Genomic DNA, 18,508 nt, shown 5'->3' with positions numbered 1-18,508 from the left:
TCTACCGGTTCGTATCCGAAGGGCCTCCTTCCGGGCCCTACACTCAGCGCTGGGGAGCTTTACATGGAGCAAGGGACGGTGCCGATTAGCACTCTACAAGCTACAGTTGCCTGTGCAAAGGGGAGACTTAGGTGCACCTAACCTTGAACATTACTATTTGGCTGTGCAGCTGCAGGGGCCTGCCCGCTGGCTCGCCGGTCGCCAACTGTTTGAACTCCGATATCCCGCAGAGATACAAGAGGGCAACACAGTCATCCAGCTCTTCCTCCCACGAGAAACTGAGGGTCTCCTGCAAGTCACACACAACTGTTTTCTACCCAGTTTACGTCTAATGCCACAAATACAACCCTACTTCCCAGAAATTCCCATATAAGCTCTAACCTCTTATTGGGAGGCTATAGGGGAAGCAGGGCTGGCAACCTGGAAGGAAGCGGGCGTGGATACGATAGGTGCACTCTTCCAGGCGTAGGTTAATTGCCAGGCACGGAAAGCCTCGATCCTGCCTGAAGTTACTCACTGGTGCGCAGCGACTTTAAAACGGGGCAGAGCGAGGAAGCACACCGCATGCGCAAATACCCGATAGCAACAGACTGGGAGACCTAGAACTCCAGGCACACCAAGATAGTTTGCGCAGCTAACCCGTACTACACACCTAGCACACCCAATCTAATAGGTGGCCTCAGAACATGCTGGACCCATGATGACCCTTCCCCACAGAAATAAGGCATACATCAGCAAAAGTGCTCCGATCTTCTGGCAGATGGCATCACAAGAAAGTTCTTCATTGATTGTTATTGGTTATTATAATGTTGAATGAACCTCGAACTCCTGAAACAGCAGTACAGCATACTGTGTACCCATGCTAACTTTCTATGACTAGGTGTATTCATGTGATCCTAGGTATTGCATTTGTACTTTCTGCACAAAACAAGAAAAGCTACTAAAATCGTTAAAAAAATAAATAAGATCATCCCTGGGTACCTTATTTAATGCGTGTGATAAATAGCACATATTATGAGCATGTGGCTAATAACACACAGATGTTGGTGTTTAATGCATCAAAATCTGCATGATACTCTTAATACCACATGTATTACCCTGTTAAATTTCAGCAGCTTTGATGTGCTGAAATTTTACAAATGTTGCTTTATTTAACACATCCAATAATTATCGGAATAAAATCAGACTAATAATTCTGTTTCATGCGTAAATATGGGTTTACACGTGGCACAGAATTTAACGAGCAACCATAATTAAGCCCCAAGTAGTCAATATAACAGGGACTGGGAGAGAGGTTGAAAAATAGGGCATTGGTAGGTCAAAATAGGGGGGCTTACGGATGAGTAAGGAGGGGGAAGAGAGTGTTATAGGGCGTTTAGGGATGGACGTGCACCCATCCATTCTATTCACAAACTGCACTTCTATAGTTACTACAGCCAAAAAGGGACCCAAAAAAACAGTGAATTACTTCAACTTGGAGCTGGAGTAAGTCCAGCACCACACATGGCCAATGACTGGTACTGCAACACGTTGCCAGAGAAAATAATAGAGGTAGAGACTTAAAGATGTTTAATTAATTTATATTATATAAAATAGCTAAGATACAAATACATATAATTTAATGTTGAATATGTTTAAAAATATTACATATTTGTGATTTCATGATGAAAATCTTTTTTTAATTTAAAAATTAATGAAACATTAAATGTTATTATAAGGTGAGTATATTATTTGTTAATTCTATACATTACTTTTAAAAATTACTAATGTAAAATAACAATACTTTAGGTGGAAATGTATGTTTTATTTTAACTTCAGTCAAGTAATTTTCAACTAATTTTAATTTAATATATTAAATTTAATTTATGATTTAATTCAATATAAAGATAATAATGCAGCATTTTCTACATTCTAAATGAATATAGAAAAATAATTTACATTAATATTTAGCACAAAATATTTTTACATTTTTTTTTTTAGTTAAATAAACTTTTTCTCATTTTCCCTAAACTTTACATAGGAAGACTCCACAGTCATGGAGGGGGGCTCTGTATGGTAAAGTATAGGAAAAAGTAAAAAAGCTTGTTAAACTTGGAAAATGTTAGTAAAAATATTTCCATGTTAAATAGTAATATAACCTAATTTTAAATATATTTTTTAAATTTAGAAAAACAAACAAATGCAACAGCATTATTAACTTAATTTTGAATTAAATCATACATTAATTTTGATATGTTACATTAACATTATTTTGCTGTAATTTAAATTAAAAACTTAATTCCCACCTGAAATAAAAACAAAGTTTTTTCTCTGCCATAAATATAATGTAAAATTATAATATAATAAAATACAGTATAACATAATATTATATTTTAGTAAAAATAATATTGTACTACTTACTATATTTAAAAATTACTAAAATATTAAATTAAATAATATTTTACAATTAAATAACAAATATGTACTATTTTTGGATTTTATCATCACATTATATTCATTTATATTTGTAATGATTTTAGATCATGTAATTTAATTTAACATTATTTCCTATGGGGCTTTATTTTAAATCCCTACCTGCATTCTTTTCTATGGGAAGGTGTTGCAGTATTAGTGGTTGGCCATGTGTGGTGCTGGACTTACTACTGTTTCATTTTTGGCAGTAAAAACCTACACTTGAAATTTAGTTCTACCCCCTTTTTCAGGGGATGGAGACATATAAGTCTACACTTATGAGTAATTTTACACTTGGATTTGGTAAATAGAAAAAGTAGTAAAGTTACTCAAACATGTAAGAGTAACTTAAATGTGTAAATTACTCACAAGTATAAATTATCTTTGTGAATAGCTGTGCACGTTTATAACTTCAGCAGCGGGTTGTACCTTTTGGGGCAGGTGCTGTGTTGAAGGGATCGTCTCAATGATCTCCCTCCCCCAATGCCAAATACATTAACCTCAGTTTTAGAGTTATTCAGTGATAGTGGGACTTCATCCAGGCTTCTCCATTCCTTATGTATGTGAGCTGTATAACAGTGAAGAAGTATGTGAGCTGTGTAACAGCGAAGGAGTATGTGAGCTATGTAATAATGAAGTATGTGAGCTGTGTAATGGCAAAAGGAGTATGTGAGCTGTGTATTAGCAAAGGAATGTGGGAGCTGTTTAATATCAAAGAAGAACTTGAGCTGTGTAATAGTGAAGAAGTACTTGAGCTGTGTAAAAGTGAAGAAGTACTTTAGCTGTGTAAAAGTGAAGAAGTACTTGAGCTGCATAAAAGCGAAGAAGTACTTGAGCTGTGTAATAGTGAAGAAGTACTTGAGCTGTGTAAAAGTGAAGAAGTATGTGAACTGTGTGATAATGAAAAGGCGTGTGAGGTGTGTAACAGCGAAGTATGTGAGCTGTGTTATAGTGAAGAAGTACTTGAGCTGTGTAATAGTGAAGAAGTATGTCAGCTGTGTAATAGTGAAGAAGTATGTGAACTGTGTGATAGTGAAGAAGTATGTGAACTGTGTAAGAGCAAATAAGTATGTGAGTTGTGTAATAGCGAAGAAGTATGTGAGCTGTGCAATAGCAAATAAGTATGTGAGGTGTGTAATAGCGAAGAAGTATGTGAGCTGTGTAATAGCAAATATATATGTGAGCCGTGTAATAGCGAAGAAGTATGTGAGCTGTGTAAGAGCAAATAAGTATGTGAGCTGTGTAATAGCGAAGAAGTATGTGAGCTGTGTAATAGCAAATATATATGTGAGCAGTGTAATAGCGAAGAAGTATGTGAGCTGTGTAAGAGCAAATAAGTATGTGAGCTGTGTAGTAGCGAAGAAGTATGTGACCTGTGTAATAGCAAATAAATATGTGAGCCGTGTAATAGCGAAGAAGTATGTGAGCTGTGTCAGAGCAAGTAAGTATGTGAGCAGTGTAATTGCAAAGAAGTATGTGATCTGTGTAATAGCAAATAAGTATGTGAGCTGTGTAATAGCAAATAAGTATGTGAGCTGTGTAATAGCGAAGAAGTATGTGAGCTGTGTAATAGCAAATAAATATGTGAGCCGTGTAATAGCGAAGAAGTATGTGAGCTGTGTAATAGCAAAGGGGCATGTGAGCTGTGTAATAGCGAAGGGGCATGTGATCTGTGTAATAGTGAAGCAGTATGTGAGCTGTGTGAAATGAAAGGAGTATGTCCCTTGTGTAATAGTGAAGCAATATGTGGGCTGTGTACTAGCGAAGGAGTGTGTCAGTTGTGTAGTGGCGAAGGAGAATGTGAGCTGCGTAATAGCGAAGGAATATGTGAGCTCTGTAATAGCGAAGGAATATGTGAGCTCTGTAATAACGAAGGAATATGTGAACTCTGTAATAGCAAAGGAGTATGTCAGTTGTGTATTAGCGAAGGAGTATGTGAGCTGTGTAATAGCAAAGGAGTATGTCAGCTGTGTAATAGCGAAGGAGTACGTCAGTTGTGTACTAGCGAAGGGGTATGTCAGTTGTGTAAAAGCAAAGGAGTATGTTAGTTGTGTAATGGAGAAGGAGTATGTCAGTGGTGTAATATGGCAGGAGTATGTGAGCTGTGTGATAGCGAAGGAGTATGTCAGCTGTGTAATAGCAAAGGAGTATGTCAGTTGTGTAATAGCGCAGGAGTGTGTCAGCTGTGTAATAGCGAAGGAGTATGTCAGTTGTGTAGTAGCGCAGGAGTATGTCAGTTGTGTAATAGTGCAGGAGTATGTCAGTTGTGTAGTAGAGCAGGCGTATGTCAACTGTGTACTAGTTCAGGAGTATGTCGGTTGTGTAGTAGCGCAGGAGTATGTCAGTTGTGTACTAGCGCCGGAGTATGTCAGTTGTGTAATAGTGCAGGAGTATGTGAGGTGTGTGATAGCTCAGGAGTATGTGAGTTGTGTACTAGCGCAGGAGTATGTCAGTTGTGTAATAGTGAAGCAGTATGTGGACTGTGTACTAGTGCAGGAGTATGTCAGTTGTGTAGTAGCGCAGGAGTATGCGGGTTGTGTATTAGCGCAGGAGTATGTGGGTTGTGTACTAGTGCAGGAGTATGTGAGTTGTGTAGTAGTGCGGGAGTATGTCGGTTGTGCACTAGTGCAGGAGTATGTCGGTTGTGTACTAGCGCAGGAGTATGTCGGTTGTGTAGTAGCACAGGAGTATCTCGGTTGTGTAGTAGCGCAGGAGTATGTTGGTTGTGTAGTAGCGCAGGAGTATGTGAGTTGTGTACAAGCGCAGGAGTATGTCGGCAGGAGTATGTCGGTTGTGTGGTAGCACAGGAGTATGTCAGTTGTGTAGTAGCGCAGGAGTATGTCGGTTGTGTACTAGCGCAGGAGTATGTCGGTTGTGTACTAGCACAGGAGTATGTCAGTTGTGTAGTAGCGAAGGAGTATGTCAGTTGTGTAGTAGCGCAGGAGTATGTGAGCTGTGTGATAGCGCTGGCGCATGTGAGTTGTGTAGTAGCACAGGAGTATGTTAGTTGTGTAGTAGCGCAGGAGTATGTCGGTTGTGTACTAGTGCAGGAGTATGTGAGTTGTGTACTAGCACAGGAGTATGTAAGTTGTGTAGTAGCGCAGGAGTATGTGAGCTGTGTGATAGCGCAGGAGTATGTGAGTTGTGTAGTAGCACAGGAGTATGTCAGTTGTGTAGTAGCGCAGGAGTATGTCGGTTGTGTAGTAGCGCAGGAGTATGTTGGTTGTGTAGTAGCGCAGGAGTATGTGAGTTGTGTACAAGCGCAGGAGTATGTCGGCAGGAGTATGTCGGTTGTGTGGTAGCACAGGAGTATGTCAGTTGTGTAGTAGCGCAGGAGTATGTGGGTTGTGTATTAGCGCAGGAGTATGTGGGTTGTGTACTAGCGCAGGAGTATGTGAGTTGTGTAGTAGTGCAGGAGTATGTCGGTTGTGTACTAGCGCAGGAGTATGTCGGTTGCGTACTAGCGCAGGAGTATGTCGGTTGTGTAGTAGCGCAGGAGTATGTTGGTTGTGTAGTAGCGCAGGAGTATGTGAGTTGTGTACTAGCGCAGGAGTATGTTGGTTGTGTGGTAGCACAGGAGTATGTCAGTTGTGTAGTAGCGCAGGAGTATGTCGGTTGTGTACTAGCGCAGGAATATGTTGGTTGTGTACTAGCACAGGAGTATGTCAGTTGTGTAGTAGCGAAGGAGTATGTCAGTTGTGTAGTAGCGCAGGAGTATGTGAGCTGTGTGATAGCGCAGGCGTATGTGAGTTGTGTAGTAGCACAGGAGTATGTTGGTTGTGTAGTAGCGCAGGAGTATGTCAGTTGTGTACTAGTGCAGGAGTATGTGAGTTGTGCAGGAGTATGTGAGTTGTGTAGTAGCACAGGAGTATGTGAGTTGTGCAGTAGCGCAGGAGTATGTGAGTTGTGTAGTAGCACAGGAGTATGTCGGTTGTGTAGTAGCATAGGAGTATGTCAGTTGTGTACTAGCGCAGGAGTATGTCAGTTGTGTAGTAGCGCAGGAGTATGTGAGCTGTGTGATAGTGCAGGAGTATGTGAGTTGTGTAGTAGCGCAGGAGTATGTTGGTTGTGTAGTAGCGCAGGAGTATGTCGGTTGTGTACTAGCGTAGGAGTATGTGAGTTGTGTAGTAGCGCAGGAGTATGCGAGTTGTGCAGTAGTGCAGGAGTATGCGAGTTGTGTAGTAGCTCAGGAGTATGTCAGTTGTGTAGTAGCGCAGGAGTATGTCAGTTGTGTAGTAGCGCAGGACTATGTCGGTTGTGTACTAGCGCAGGACTATGTTGGTTGTGTACTAGCGCAGGAGTATGTCAGTTGTGTAGGAGCGCAGGAGTATGTCAGTTGCACAGTAGCACCTAGTATTTCATTCCTCAGAGGCTCTCCAGGTTGTGATGTGTGCTGTGCAGATTATCTGCGGTGGTACACGGGGGCGTTGGAGGGTGATGTGGGTAGGAGGTTGTCCATGAAAGAAGTTGTTCCTTCACCTGAGCTCCCCCTGCTACCCCACCTGCCCCGAGCCTGCGTTCTTCCCCCTCAGACTGTAGACAGCAGCAGGTGGCGTGAGGAGAGCTGTGTGGGCTCAGGGAGCTGTGAGAGCGAGTGATGAATCACTGCCGTGTCTGCTCTGTTGTCTCACACCAGCTTCCGGATCACACAAACACTTCACTCACAGAGCAAGTGTGTTAACAAGCAACAGAGTGCTCCAGATGCTCACAAGCAATCAAGGGAAACATCACTTGTGCTGAGCTTTCATCTGCAATCCATGCAGAGCAGTCCTCAGGTGCAGCTGGACAGGCCTCTGCAGGCCTTCCAGGGGATCTAGCTTTGTAAAACCACATGCAGATGTAACATACTGAAATAAAAGCTTAGAGTGTCTGGTGTGTACCTCCGCACTGCTGCCAGCTGTGGTGCGCCCAAGGGCAAGGGAAGCTTGCACAGTCATCTGTTGTACCAGCTCTGTGAGTGAGGGAAGCTTGGTCTGTTACCGGCTCTGTGAGTGAGGGAAGCTTGCTCTGCTACCGGCTCTGTGAGTGAGGGAAGCTTGCTCTGCTACCGGCTCTGTGAGTGAGGGAAGCTTGCACAGCTACCGGCTCTGTGAGTGAAGGAAGCTTTGTCTTTACTGGTTCTGTGAGTAAGGGAAACTTGCTCTGCTACCGGTTCTGTGAGTAAGGGAAGCTTGCACAGCTACTGGCTGTGTGAGTAGGGGAAGCTTGCTCTGCTACCGGCTCTGTGAGTGAGGGACGCTTGGTCTTCTACCGGCTCTGTGAGTGAGGGAAGCTTGGTCTGCTACCGGCTCTGTGAGTGAGGGAAGCTTGGTCTGCTACCGGCTCTGTGAGTGAGGGAAGCTTGGTCTGCTACTGACTCTGTGAGTGAGGTAAGGTTGCACAGCTACTGGCTGTGTGAGTAGGGGAAGCTTGCTCTGCTACCGGCTCTGTGAGTGAGGGACGCTTGGTCTTCTACCGGCTCTGTGAGTGAGGGAAGCTTGGTCTGCTACCGGCTCTGTGAGTGAGGGAAGCTTGGTCTGCTACCGGCTCTGTGAGTGAGGTAAGCTTGCTCTGTAACCAGCTCTGTAAGTGAGGTAAGCTTGCTCTTTAACCAGCTCTGTCAGTAAGGTAAGCTTGCTCTGCCACTGGTTCTGTCAGCGAGGTAAGCTTGCTCTGCTCCAGGCTCTGTGAGTGAGGGAAGCTTGCACAGCTACTGGCTCTGTGAGTGAGGGAAGCTTGCACAGTTACTGGCTCTGTGTGTGAGGGAAGCTTGCACAGCTACTGGCTCTGTGAGTGAGGGAAGCTTGCACAGTTACTGGCTTTGTGAGTAAGGCAAGCTTGTTCTATTACTTTCTGGGCTGCACATGCTCTGATGGTAAGAGATGTTTTCACTGCTGCCAGGTCTGCTGTGCATGCTCGGAAGTGTGAGGAAAGCTTTCATTGCTAATTGCATCTGTTCTGAAGGTAAGTACGCTTGTACTGATGCTGTCTTTGGCATGTGTAATCACCTGGTAAGGGAAGCTTGCACTACTGCTATCCACTCTGTACCTGTTCTCAGGGTGGATGATGTTTGTGCTTGTTCTAGGGGAAGTGAGCCCCACTGCTTTCCATGTTGTGCCTGTTCTGAGCGGTCTTTACTGCTCCTGTCCATGTGAGTGGTTGTGTGCTGCTGATGTCCGTGCTGAATCTACCTTATGGTGAAGGAAGCTTGCACCGCTGCTGTCCATGTTGAATCTAACTTATGGTGAAGGAAGCTTGAACCGCTGCTGTCCATGTTGAATCTATCTTATGTGAAGGAAGCTTGCACCGTTGCTGTCCATGTTGAATCTATTTTATGGTGAAGGAGACTTGCGATGCTGCTGTCCATGTTGAATCTATCTTATGGTGAAGGAAGCTTGCACCGCTGCTGTCCATGTTGAATCTACCTTATGGTGAAGGAAGCTTGCACTGCTGATGTCTATTTTTAATCTTTCTTATGGTGAAGGAGACTTGCGATGCTGCTCTCCATATTGAACCTATCTTATGGTGAACAAAGCTTGTACCGCTGCTGTCAATGTTGAATCTATCTTATAGTGAACGAAGCTTGCACCGCTGTTGTCCATATGGAACCCATCTGATGGTGAATGAAGCTTGCACCGCTGCTGTCCAGTTTGAATCTATCTTATGGCGAAGGAAGCTTGCACCACTGCTATCCCTTTTGAATCTATCTTATGGTGAAGGAAGTTTGCACTGCTGATGTTCATGTTCAAACTACCTTATGGCGAAGGAAGCTTGTGCCTCTGCTGTCCATTTTGAATCTTTCTTATGGTGAAAGAAGCTTGCACTGTGGGTACCTCAGCTGTACCTGTTCTGTAAGTGTGAATGGAAGCTCGCATTGGTGCTGCCTGTCCAACGCTTGTTCTGTAAGTGTAAAAGGAAGCAAGCACTGGTTCCACCTCAGCGGTACATGTTCTGTGAGTATAAGACGCTTGCACTTTTGCTTCTGCTGTACATGTTCTCTAAGTGTAAGAAGCTGATACTGGTGCTTCTGCTGTGCATGTTCTGTAAGTGCAAGAAGCTTGCACTTGTGTTTCTGCTGTGCATGTTCTGTAAGTGCAAGAGGCTTGCACGTGTGCTTCTGCTGTGCATGTGCTTCTGCTGCGTAAGTGTTAGACATTTGCACGGCTGCCGCCTCTACTGTATGGGATTTCTAAGTGTAAAAGGAATCCTGCACTTGTTACATATTCTGTAAGTGTAAGAAGCTTGCACTTGTGCTTCTGCTGTGCATGTTCTGTAAGTCTAAGATGCTTGCACTTGTGCTTCTGCTGTGCATGTTCTGTAAGTCTAAGAAGCTTGCACTTGTGCTTCTGCTGTGCATGTTCTGTTAGTGCAAGAAGCTTGCACTTGTTACATATTCTGTAAGTGTAAGATGCTTGTACTTGCGCTTCTGCTGTGCATGTTCTGTAAGTGTAAGAAGCTTGCACGTGTGCTTCTACTGTGCATGTTCTGTTAGTGCAAGAAGCTTTCACTTGTGCTTCTGCTGTGGATGTGCTTCTGCTGCATAAATGTAAGACATTTGCACTGCTGCCGTCTCTGCTGTATGTGATTTCTAAGTGTAAAAGAAAGTCTACAATTGTTGCATATTCTGTAAGTGTAAGAGGCTTGCACTTGTGTTTCTGCTGTGCATGTTCTGTAAGTGTAAGAAGCTTGCACTTGTGCTTCCGCTGTGCATGTTCTGTAAGTGTAAGAAGCGCACATGTGTGCTTCTGCTGTGCATGTTCTGTTAGTGCAAGAAGCGTGCACTTGTGCTTCCACTGTGCATGTTCTGTAAGTGTAAGTGTAAGATGCTTGCACTTGTGCTTCTGCTGTGCATGTTCTGTTAGTGCAAGAAGCTTTCACTTGTGCTTCTGCTGTGGATGTGCTTCTGCTGCGTAAGTGTTAGACATTTGCACGGCTGCCGCTTCTACTGTACGTGATTTCTAAGTGTAAAAGGAATCCTGCACTTGTTACATATTCTGTAAGTGGAAGAAGCTTGCACTTGTGCTTCTGCTGTGCATCTTCTGTAAGTCTAAGAAGCTTGCACTTGTGCTTCTGCTGTGCATGTTCTGTAAGTCTAAGAAGCTTGCACTTGTGCTTCTTCTGTGTATGTTCTGTAAGTCTAAGAAGCTTGCACTTGCACTTCTGCTGTGCATGTTCTGTAAGTCTAAGATGCTTGCACTTGTGCTTCTCCTGTGCATGTTCTGTAAGTCAAAGATGTTTGCAATTGTGCTTCTGCTGTGCATGTTCTGTAAGTCTAAGAAGCTTGCACTTGTGCTTCTACTCTGCATGTTCTGTAAGTCTAAGAAGCTTGCACTTGCACTTCTGCTGTGCATGTTTTGTTAGTGCAAGAAGCTTGCACTTGTTACATATTCTGTAAGTGTAAGATGCTTGTACTTGCGCTTCTGCTGTGCATGTTCTGTAAGTGTAAGAAGCTTGCACGTGTGCTTCTACTGTGCATGTTCTGTTAGTGCAAGACACTTTCACTTGTGCTTCTGCTGTGGGTGTGCTTCTGCTGCATAAATGTAAGACATTCGCACTGCTGCCGTCTCTGCTGCATGTGATTTCTAAGTGTAAAAGAAAGTCTACAATTGTTGCATGTTCTGTAAGTGTAAGAAGCTTGCACGTATGCTTCTACTGTGCATGTTCTGTTAGTGCAAGACGCTTTCACTTGTGCTTCTGCTGTGGGTTTGCTTCTGCTGCATAAATGTAAGACATTTGCACTGCTGCCGTCTCTGCTGCATGTGATTTCTAAGTGTAAAAGAAAGTCTACAATTGTTGCATGTTCTGTAGGTGTAAGAAGCTTGCACTTGTGCTTCTGCTGTGCATGTTCTGTTAGTGCAAGACGCTTTCACTTGTGCTTCTCCTGTGGGTGTGCTTCTGCTGCATAAATGTAAGACATTTGCACTGCTGCCGTCTCTGCTGTATGTGATTTCTAAGTGTAAAAGAAAGTCTACAATTGTTGCATGTTCTGTAGGTGTAAGAAGCTTGCACTTGTGCTTCTGCTGTGCATGTTCTGTAATTGTAAGAAGCTTGCACTTGTGCTTCCGCTGTGCATGTTCTGTAAGTGTAAGAAGCGCACACTTGTGCTTCCGCTGTGCATATTTTGTAAGTGTAAGAAGCTTGCACTTGTGTTTCTGCTGTGCATGTTCTGTTAGTGCAAGAAGCTTGCACTTGTGCTTCTACTGCACATGTTCTGTAAGTGTAAGAAGCTTGCACTTGTGCTTCTACTGCACATGTTCTGTAAGTGTAAGAAGCTTGCACGTGTGCTTCTACTGTGCATTTTCTGTTAGTGCAAGAAGCTTGCACTTGTGCTTCTACTGCACATGTTCTGCAAGTGTAAGAAGCTTGTACTTGTGCTTCTATTGCACATGTTCTGTAAGTGTAAGAAGCTTGCACGTGTGCTGCTGCTGCACATGTTCTGTAAGTGTAAGAAGCTTGCACTGCTGTCTCTGATGTAGACGTTCTGTGTTAGAATCTTGCACCGGTGCCACCTCTGCTGTGCATGTTCTGTAAATATAACTGAGGATAGGTATGTAGAAGATATCCATTTGTGAACAAGACTTGGTACCAATGGGGCAAGCCTTGCCCTATGCGTGCACATATACAAACCAGTGGTTCATCACACGCCTCGGGACAATTCTTTGCATGCACATTACTATTTATCCCTGCATGTGCACTTAGACCAAATCCACTTCTCTGCCCATGTACTGCACATTTGAAATACTCCAAATCTAAGGCTAAGGAGAGCTCAGAGGCGATGCCAGGGAGAGGTAAGAGGAGAGCTCTAAAGAGACTCCAAGGACAACTCTAAAGAGACCCCAAAGAGAGCTCAGAGGTGAGGACAGGGGGAGCTGAGAGGAGAGCTCTAAAGAGACCCCAAAGAGAGCTCAGAGGCGAGGACAGGGGGAGCTGAGAGGAGTGCTCTAAAGAGACTCCAAGGACAGCTCTAAAGAGACTCCTAGGAGAGCTCAGAGGCCAGGACAGGGGGAGCTGAGAGGAGAGTTCTAAATAGACTCCAAAGAGAGCTCAGAGGCGAGGACAGGGGGAGCTCAGAGGAGAGGAGGAGAGCTCTAAAGAGACTCCTAGGAGAGCTCAGAGGCGAGGACAGGGGGAGCTCAGAGGAGAGCTCTAAAGAGACTCCTAGGAGAGCTCAGAGGCGGGGCCAGGGAGAGCTCAGAGGAGAGCTCTAAAGAGGCTACAAGGAGAGCTCAGAGGCGAGGACAGGTACAGGTGAGAGCTCTAAAGAGACTCCAAGGAGAGCTGAGAGTGGAGGACTAAAGAGACCCCAAGGGGAGCTCAGCGGCGAGGACAGGGGTAGCTCAGAGGCGAGGACAGGGGGAGCTCAGAGGCGGTGCCAGGAGGGGCTGAGAGAAGAACTCTAAAGAGACTCCAAAGAGAGCTCAGAGGCGAGGTCAGGGGGAGCTGAGAGGAGAGGTCTAAAGAGACTCCTGGGGAGCTCAGAGGCGAGGACAGGGGGAGCTGAGAGGAGAGGTCTAAAGAGACTCCAAAGAGAGCTGGGAGGCGAGGACAGGGGGGCTAAGAGGAGAGGTCTAAAGAGACTCCTAGGAGAGCTCAGAGGCGAGGACAGGGGAGCTGAGAGGAGAGCTCTAAAGAGACTCCAAGGAGAGCTGAGAGGCGAGGACAGGGGGAACTCAGAGACGAGGCCAGGGGGAGCTGAGAGAAGCTCTCTAAAGAGACTCCAGGGAGAGCTCAGAGGCGAGGACGGAGGGCTCAGGGATGAGGCCAGGGGGAGCTCAGAGAAGATCTCTAAAGAGACTCCAAGGAGAGCTCAGAGGCGAGGCCTGGGAGAGCTCAGAGTGAGGAGAGGGGGAGCTCAGGGCCGAGGACAGGGGCAGCTCAGGGGCGAGGCCAGGGGGAGGTGAGAGGCGTGGACAGGGGCAGTTGGGAGGGGAGGGCAGAGGGAGCTCAGGGGCGAGGCCATGGGGAGGTGAGAGGCGGGGACAGGGGGAGCTGGGAGGGGAGGGCAGGGGGAGCTCAGGGGCGAGGCCAGGAGGAGCTGGGAGGGGAGGCCAGGGGGAGCTGGGAGGGCAGGGGGAGCTCAGAGACGAGGACAGGGGGAGCTCAGGGGCGAGGACAGGGGGTGGTGAGAGGCGAGGACAGGGGGAGCTCAGGGGCGAGGACAGGGGGAGCTCAGGGGCGAGGCCTGGGGAGGTGAGAGGCGAGGACAGGGTGAGCTGGAAGGGGAGGACAGGGGGAGCTCAGGGATGAGGACAGGGGGAGCTCAGGGGCGAGGACAGGGGGAGCTGGAAGGGGAGGACAGGGGGAGCTCAGGGATGAGGACAGGGGGAGCTCAGAGGCGAGGACAGGGGGAGCTCAGAGGAGAGGAGGAGAGCTCTAAAGAGACTCCTAGGAGAGCTCAGAGGCGGGGCCAGGGAGAGCTCAGAGGAGAGCTCTAAAGAGGCTACAAGGAGAGCTCAGAGGCGAGGACAGGTACAGGTGAGAGCTCTAAAGAGACTCCAAGGAGAGCTGAGAGTGGAGGTCTAAAGAGACCCCAAGGGGAGCTCAGCGGCGAGGACAGGGGGAGCTCAGAGGCGAGGACAGGGGGAGCTCAGAGGCGGTGCCAGGAGGGGCTGAGAGAAGAACTCCAAGGAGACTCCAAAGAGAGCTCAGAGGCGAGGTCAGGGGGAGCTGAGAGGAGAGGTCTAAAGAGACTCCAAAGAGAGCTGGGAGGCGAGGACAGGGGGGCTAAGAGGAGAGGTCTAAAGAGACTCCTAGGAGAGCTCAGAGGCGAGGACAGGGGAGCTGAGAGGAGAGCTCTAAAGAGACTCCAAGGAGAGCTGAGAGGCGAGGACAGGGGGAACTCAGAGGCGAGGCCAGGGGGAGCTGAGAGAAGCTCTCTAAAGAGACTCCAAGGAGAGCTCAGAGGCGAGGACGGGGAGCTCAGGGATGAGGCCAGGGGGAGCTCAGAGAAGATCTCTAAAGAGACTCCAAGGAGAGCTCAGAGGCGAGGCCTGGGAGAGCTCAGAGTGAGGAGAGGGGGAGCTCAGGGCCGAGGACAGGGGCAGCTCAGGGGCGAGGCCAGGGGGAGGTGAGAGGCGAGGACAGGGGGAGCTGGGAGGGGAGGGCAGAGGGAGCTCAGGGGCGAGGCCAGGGGGAGGTGAGAGGCGAGGACAGGGGGAGCTGGGAGGGGAGGGCAGGGGGAGCTCAGGGGCGAGGCCAGGCGGAGCGGGGAGGGGAGGCCAGGGGGAGCTGGGAGGGCAGGGGGAGCTCAGAGACGAGGACAGGGGGAGCTCAGGGGCGAGGACAAGGGGTGGTGAGAGGCGAGGACAGGGGGAGCTCAGGGGCGAGGACAGGGGGAGCTCAGGGGCGAGGCCTGGGGAGGTGAGAGGCGAGGACAGGGGGAGCTGGGAGGGGAGGGCAGAGGGAGCTCAGGGGCGAGGCCAGGGGGAGGTGAGAGGCGAGGACAGGGGGAGCTGGGAGGGGAGGGCAGGGGGAGCTCAGGGGCGAAGACAGGGGGAGCTGGGAGGGGAGGGCAGGGGGAGCTCAGGGGCGAGGACAGGGGGAGCTCAGGGGCGAGGACAGGGGGAGCTCAGGGGCGAGGCCTGGGGAGGTGAGAGGCGAGGACAGGGTGAGCTGGGAGGGGAGGGCAGGGGGAGCTCAGGGGCGCGGACAGGGGGAGCTCAGGGGCGAGGACAGGGGGAGCTGGCAGGCCGCACTGGGTCCCAGCAGGACAGGTGCAGGTGGGAGCCTTGCAGACCTCTACACATGGTGCCCTTGCTGGGGGCTGGGCCGCTGGCACTCAAGGCCAAGCACGGGGCAGTCCCTGGCATTATCAGCTGGCAGCGGAAACGCCATCGGATGGATTCAGAACCCTAACTCGAGGGATCACCGGATCCTCGACCCAGTTCATGTGGTCTGCGGTTTGAGAAGCCCCCAGATGTCTTTATGTGGTGTCAGGGGGAGGCGTTCATGGAGCCGGTGAGTCCCGGGAAGGTGGATAAGTCATGAGAGGGGCCACTGCTTGAGGTCTGCCCCTCACACGCTGGTGCCTGCACTGCCTGCTGCAGCTACCGTGGATGGCTGCAGGCACAAGCTGGCAGATTCCCACCAGTGGATCCATTCTACTGAGTTGGAGTATTCATTGATCCCCTGAGGGGGGATCCCATGTTGCGGTCTGAGACGGGATCACCTTATGTGTGTGAGAGGGGATCCCATTCTGTGATCTGAGAGGGGATCACCTTATGTGGTGTGGGAGGGGATCCCATTCTGTGATCTGAAAGAGGATCCCATTCCGTGATCTGAAAGGGGATCCCATTCTGTGATCTGAAAGAGGATCCCATTCCGTGATCTGAGAGGGGATCCCATTATGTGGTGTGAGAGGGGATCCCATTCTGTGATCTGAGACGGGATCACCCTATGTGGTGTGGGAGGGAATCCCATTCTGTGATCTGAGAGGGGATCCCATTCTGCGATCTGAGAGGGGATCCCATTATGTGGTGTGAGAGAGGATCCCATTCTGTGATCTGCGAAGAGACCCCTGTTTTTGTCCACAACCAGCCATCGCGAGGTCAGGCAAACCTGAGGACATCGGGGCACGTTAGAAAAGAGTCATTTCCAACTCAAACTGAATTTTCGAGAATTGCCTTCAAATCTGAGAGTAAAATTCTCTCAAAATGAGGCCATCCCTCCCTCAGTTGTCTCAAAAGAGTCTTCTTTAATGTGACTTATGAGTAAAGTTTCACAAGCTGCATGTTCTCTGGGGAGAGGTGGGGTTGGGGGGCTGGTGGTCTGGCACGTGCAGCCACGATGATGGGCTCAGAGCACGAGCCCCATTACACGAGTATTCTCAGCCACTGATGGCGACACCATGCGGTGTACGGGAAAAACTGCTGGTCCAGGAACCTGAAAACACAAGTTCTGATCCCAGCATCCGCACTTGATTGAGACAGCCATGTGATTCTTGGCACATGCCTTCATCTCCTTGTTTTAAACTGTTAGTGTAAATAACTTAAATAGACAACCACAGAGTGTGGTGTCTCAGTTAAATGTTCCCAGATGTCTGCCAATTCATGTTCTGGTTCCCCTTGTAATGCGCTCTCGTCTGGAGCACAGCCGCTTTACTGATCTCTGCACATCTGCCCGAGATGCTGTGACTGTAACAAACATGTTTCAGGTTGTTCAGTGTGTAAATGACACCTCTAGCTGTGTTGATTGAACCTTTCGGCGTGCAGGCGCTGTCCTGCGCTTTCCACACACACATGATCCTCAACAGGAACTTTCCCAACCCCTAAGTAACTTCAAGGCGGCCTCTCAGGCGTGTTCCAGCGGATGCGTCTGGGCAAACTTCAGCGCAAGATCAGCAAAACGGGGAGCCTATTACTTGGCAGACTCCCCCTTTGTGGGATGGTCATTGTTGGCCCAGACTGGGGCCACCTGCAGCCGCCCCCGCTTCTGTTGTGCAGAAGCTTGGGGTAAAATTCGATCACATGACTTGGTTTTGCGCACATGTCTCACTAGGCGTCTGGTAAAGCCTCTTAAAATCATTAAAGACATGTTTGTGTCTGCTACCCGGGCACTGTCAAAAAACAATAATTGATACTCTGGTCACTTCACTAGACGAATGCCCTTTATTGGTGCTTATCAGCATACTGAGGAGACTTGCGCCTTGAGACCCCACGGGTGATAAACTGCGCTATACAAGTGCCTGGTTGATTGATTGACTGTAGTTAGTACTGTAGTTAGTACAGAATGCCGCAGCTCGGCGTCTACTAAAAGTGCTGAGGTGAAGTCACACCCGGCATCATCTGAAAGAGCTGCAGGGCTTCCCATCTGGAGAGAGTTGGGTTTAAAGGGCTGATGGTGACTCGCGGAGCCTTCCACCGACCAGGGCCACGGTCCAGGATTAGACCCCAGTATCCGGCTCGGCCCCTGCGCTCCTCGAGGCGCTGTGCGCTGTGGTACCGAGAAGGAAGCGGAAACCACGGGCGGGTCCTCTTTTTCCTGCCACGCCTGGAAGGCGCTTCCTGTTCAGCTTCGGGCGGTGAAGGACGGACGCACCTTCCAGGGCCTTCTTAAGCCCCGGCTCTCCGAAAGGACAGTTCAGTAAGTCGTGTGTGCACTGATGATCAGCGAGCCCAGTAGCGCCGCGACGCTCTCTGAGAGGCTGTGCGCTCTATAAACTCCATGACTGATTGAGCGAAAAGTATCCCGATAGGTGTATGTGATGCCAAATAAAAAGAAAATCGAGTCCATATAACCCCACTTGCATAAATTAGATCATACCATGTAAATCATTCCTAGGACTGCTAGATTTCTTGGGGGCACCAGTGATATAAATGCAGTATTTAGGGGCGTTACTAGATTCTACGCCTTTTACATATACACTCGTAATCACGGGAGACCTGTGGTAATGTAATCTGGGCTATTTTCATCTATGAGTTTATATTTTATTTTTACCTGGTTACATATCTGGCAAAATGTTACAGTAAGAGCGTGCTTGAGGAAAGATTACCGGGTGTGGGTTAGATCAGCAGGACGGGTCAGCAGTAAGCTGCTGAGAGGTGCACGTCACCACCGCTCACTTCAGCAGCACGACTGACCCAGCATCTCCACCCCAGGGGTGGACATCCCTCCACAGCCCCGGCCATGCCAGCTCGGGGGCTACACGGCGCCCTCACTCCCGGCGCAGGAGACCTCTCCATCTGCTTTCATTCCAGCCCTAGCAGAGCTCCCCTGGGTCCTAGCATCGGGGGGCGGGGTGATTTCTCCTCAGTACCTCTCATTTCATCACCAGAGCCCCAGGGACCATAGCAGCAGGTGCAAGGCATCTCCTCATTTCAGCAGCACCAGGACACCTCCCCTGCATTCTAACATTGGGGGGAGGGAGTGGGGTTTCTCCACAGGACCTGACATGTCACCACTAGGAGCCCCCAGGGTCCGTAGCAGCGGGTGCAGGGCATCTCTCATGAGCATCTCCTCATTTCATCACCAGGGCGTCTCCCCTGAGTCGTAACATAGGGGGGATCTCTCCTCCGCACCTGCCATTTCATCACGAGGAGACCCAAGGCACCGTAGCGCCGGACGCAGAGCAACTGCCCTT

At 48.5% G+C, this 18,508-nt stretch overlaps 1 protein-coding gene across 2 annotated transcripts in view; it reads right to left on the bottom strand.

Annotated features, from left to right (window-relative positions):
- FNDC4 (fibronectin type III domain containing 4) overlaps positions 1-18,508 on the bottom strand; it is a 459,251-nt gene that overhangs the window by 416,297 nt on the left and 24,446 nt on the right. The window lies entirely within an intron of this gene.

Source organism: Pleurodeles waltl, chromosome 5 (assembly GCF_031143425.1).
Source record: "Pleurodeles waltl isolate 20211129_DDA chromosome 5, aPleWal1.hap1.20221129, whole genome shotgun sequence".
NCBI lineage: Eukaryota > Metazoa > Chordata > Amphibia > Caudata > Salamandridae > Pleurodeles > Pleurodeles waltl.
The sequence above is the reverse complement of the archived record's forward strand: the minus strand, read 5'-3'. Positions and strand labels throughout refer to the sequence as shown.